The sequence below is a fragment of the Dipodomys spectabilis genome, unplaced genomic scaffold, assembly GCF_019054845.1.
Source record: "Dipodomys spectabilis isolate Male_0828 unplaced genomic scaffold, ASM1905484v1 ptg001987l, whole genome shotgun sequence".
Classification (NCBI taxonomy): domain Eukaryota; kingdom Metazoa; phylum Chordata; class Mammalia; order Rodentia; family Heteromyidae; genus Dipodomys; species Dipodomys spectabilis.
The window spans coordinates 9,392-13,547 of NW_024872664.1; the positions used below are offsets into that span (position 1 = coordinate 9,392).

The 4,156-nt window shown below is 45.1% G+C and overlaps 1 non-coding gene across 1 annotated transcript; it reads left to right on the forward strand.

Moving 5' to 3' along the window:
* Positions 1–3,757: 3,757 nt before the first annotated feature.
* On the forward strand, positions 3,758–3,919 carry LOC122103163. Its single transcript, XR_006146717.1, has one exon. It is a non-coding gene; the product is annotated as a U1 spliceosomal RNA (small nuclear RNA).
* Positions 3,920–4,156: the final 237 nt, after the last annotated feature.

Below are 4,156 nucleotides of genomic sequence, written 5' to 3' on the forward strand. Positions count from 1 at the left end.
TACCTACTAAGGTGTCAAGATGCAACTGAAGGATTGACTCCTGCCATATTTCCCCAGGTCAAGCAAAACACCAAGTGGGCACTCACGTGCCCATCTGCAAGCAGGCCACTCCAACCTTGGCTTAGCTGAAAGCCCACTTACCCTAGGCAGAGCATTCCATTCTGTGTCTGTCCAAGTCTTGACCCCCAAGAGACCATAGCCTACAATTTGTCCTTGTCTCCAACCCAAGCAGTATCTATTCCAGGCCTGGCCAAGGACACTGCCCTGAACACCCAAGAGACCATAACCTTTTTTTTTTTTTTTTTTTTTTTGTCTTCGGCTTCTTTGTTAAGGCCCATATAACCAAACCCCAAATCCACACAATCACTGGAAGATCTGTGCTTCTCACTGGCAATAAACAGTTTTAGCCTGTTGAGAATCCACTCTAATCCTTTTTCATTCTCCTTCATTTTCCTAACAGTAATGAGGACAAGATGGCATTACTTAGGCCCAGTAGCCATATTTCATGATAAGCAATTTTTTTTTTGCCAGGAGGAGCCATTTTTCCAAGTGTTTCCTTCTCCAGGATACGTCTTTTTTCTATGATGTCCATTCTCAGCTTTTAGAGCACACCAATTGGGGACAGCAGGCAAGGTCATATGTAGAAAGAAGCTCTTGTTATTTTGTTTCCCCTGGTGTAAAAACTACACCTGATTAAGGAGTATAAGGTTTAAAACAACGGAGACAGTGCTATCTTTCTAAATACCCTGTTTCTAAATCCCTGGCTGCCACTCACCTTATCTTTCCTAGTCTATCCTCCCTCTGTTAAATTAAGAGTTAAATTGGAGAGATTGCATAATAACTACTTTACACAGACTTGTGAATTGTTTGCCCTGAACCAGACTTTAAAGATATTAAAAGAAAAAAGGGAACAATGTATATGGACTATATATATGCATTCAATGTGATATATATCTTTGGGAAATGTGGGCTGAGAGATTAATTTAAACAGTGCTTATTCTCCTGATGAAATTATGATAGTTCATGTTTCAGCTTATTAATGAGAGGAGTATGTTAAAATATTGGTAAATCAACCTTGGATCGTGCAAGAAATCTCCAGTGGGTTTGTGGTAAGTGGAACAGATTTTCACAAGAGATTGAGTGCAGAGAAACAGGGTAATATTTGCCTGAAGATGCCAACGCATGCCATATGGCTAGCTCTTGCCTTTATCTCTCAGATAGAAGCTCCACTACGGAACATAGGCCAGAGCCATTGGGAGACACAGGTATGTGTGATATTATCAGAACATATGTGTGCCAAGTGATTTTAGGCCTTAAAGGATCATCTCAGGGAAGGAAAACCCAGGATTCAAATTGATGGTCTTCCTTATCTGTACTGGTCTTTTGGTCTCTCTCAATTCCTCTAAAAACATGTGTTCAGTATTTCCTCAGCCTTTTCATCCCTCAAGGCAACAAGGACTGCTGACTCCACATCTTGAGTTTTCAAATACTAATGTAAGCCTAAAGATTGCATCCTGATCAAGAGTTAAAAGAAGATGAAATTCCAGCTGATCTAGTGCTATTCACTGATAAGACACTTCATACCACAGAAAAGGATGGATTTGCTACACTTGGGTCATCAGAGCTTCTGAGGGAAGACAGTGGTCTGTGTCTTCTAGATCTGGAGGTAAGAAATTGCTTTTAAAAGCCTGAAATGGGGATTTGACACCTGGTTAAAAAGCTACTTGCTCTCTGTGATGACAGAGAGACAGAGGAATGTAAAACAGCATTCTCTTCAAGACAAAGCCCGAGAAAGAGAGTATCTGACCTGCTATGGTTAAGACTGATGTGGAATGTTCAACTGGAAATAGTCATTAAAATTTTTATATGGGAATTGGTTCATGAGAAACAGACAAGCCAGACTTTGAGAGCTCAAATTGAGAATCTTTATTAGAAAGCAGGTGACTGCAGAAGGACTCATGTCTAAAAGACCTGCAGACTATAATGTAGCTTGCACAAAGCTTGTAAAGACAAAATAATCACATGTTTGGGGTAAAGACCCAAGCCCAACAAAAACAAACCATCTAGGGGAGCAATCAGGGTCGAGCATTCTATGTAGCAGAGCTCTCTAGGGACCCAGCAGCATGACACCAATATTCCCAGAATGGCCTGTTTTCCCTCTAGGCTTTTTAGAGCTGGGTAAAAAGCCTCCAAGACCCATCCAGACTCCATGATGACGGTGAGGACAAAACAATGTTACTTTGACCTAATATCCCTACTTCATTATAAAACAAGGGTAAATACAGAAGTTTAGGAAAACAACATGTGGCTACCCTGGCTCCATAACTAACAGCAGACTGCAGAATCCAAACACAGAATACTCCCACAACGCCATACCCAGAAGAGATCAGAGGTGAGGCCCCACAACACCCATACCCAGAGAGCTCCCCTGTCACCATGGCTCAGCCCACAACTAACACAGAAGAGCTGCAGGAGCAGCTCCATGTCTGTCCAGGATATGGGAGCCAACCTGAGAGTTCCTCGCAAAGACACAGAGGTCTGCCACAGCACTGCTGGTCATCCTCACAACCAGTTCTCTGCTGGGGTGAAGCCCTTCCGTCCCACAGGAGATCAGAGCTGGTGGTTACCCACAGATCGTGACACGGACCCCTCTCCCTCCAACCCATGAAGGAACATTACACTTGAAGATGTCAAAGAAGTCCGAGCCCTTCCTCACTGCCCACATCCCACATGTTGGATTCCAGCAGGAGGTCCTAGGGACTCACACGTGCTGGGCGCCAGGACTCGGTGTCCTCAACAGTCCTGGCTATCAGGGGATAACAATGCTGGTCTGAAAACAAACGTCCCCGCACCCACAGAGCCTCTCCCTTCAGGAACCATGAAAGGCTTCTGAATGGCAGCTGCAGGAGAAGCATTTCATCAGCTGCAGTTGCTAAGTGAACATGAGTGCCAGCTACAGGAGAAGCAACCCCCTATCGTGAGCACCTGCTGGCGCTGGTAGAGCAATCCCCCATCAGGAGCCCAAACTCATGCATTCAGAGGCCCCTACCAGAAGCCCAGGAATCACGCTGTAGCTGCTAGCAGAGAGTTCCCCTCTAGGGTGCCTGCCTCTCCACAAACCTCATGCCTGTCTCTCAGAGTCTTGAATCTACTGTTTCCATAATTGTGCAGCAGACATTTCCAATGGAACAATTTCTGGTAGATCTCATCCTCAGATACATCAAGCATGCACATGTGCCCACCAGCCATAGGAGGCCAAGCATAGACCACTTGTGGGGACAGACCCAACCCAGGGCCAAGGCACAAACAAATCTTGTGCCCATGTGGGTAGCCCAACCCTCCTGAAGTCCCGATTCTAACCTTGCCATCCCCCACTGCAGACGGGACCATGCTCCTCTCAGCCAGCTGGAGACAGCGCATGCACATGTGCTTGTTGGCATGGGCTGGCCTACCCAGTGTCAACTAGCCCGGGACAAGTGAGGGCTGTCACATCATTCTGGTGTGAGCAGGCCAAGCTCAGGTCACGACCCCCACAATCCCAGGACCCAAATATGTAAATCACAATGAAAGAAGACATGATTCATGGACTATCAGGATAACAAACCAAATCGCAAATCTAACAACAACCCAGGGAAGGACCCCAGTGAAAGTGAAGAAGAGATGGAGGACAAAAGAACCATTAAAGAAATGATGATGGAATTGGCCAAAGAAATAAAGGGGGAAATGTGAAAGTATCAATAGGAGAAGGAAGACATGAATATTTACCTGGTAGGGGAGATACCATGATCACGAAGGTGGTTTTCCCAGGGCGAGGATTATCCATTGCACTACAGATGTGCTGAGCCTTGTGATTTCCCCAAAGTGGGAAACTCAATTGCATAATTTGCAGTAGTGGGGAATGACATTCGTGCTCTCCCCTGGTAAAAAATTTAAAAAAAGAAAAAGAAAGAACACATGACAAAGGAATTCCAAGATTTCTTAAGCCAGGCATCAACAGATCTTGCCTGTAATCCTAGCTACTCAAGAAGCTGAGATCTGAGGATCATAGTTCAAAGCCAGACCGGGCAGGAAGTCCTTGAAATTTTATCTCCAATAAACCACCAGAAAACTGGAAGTGGTGCTGTAGCTCAAGTAGTAGAGCACTCGCCATGAGCTA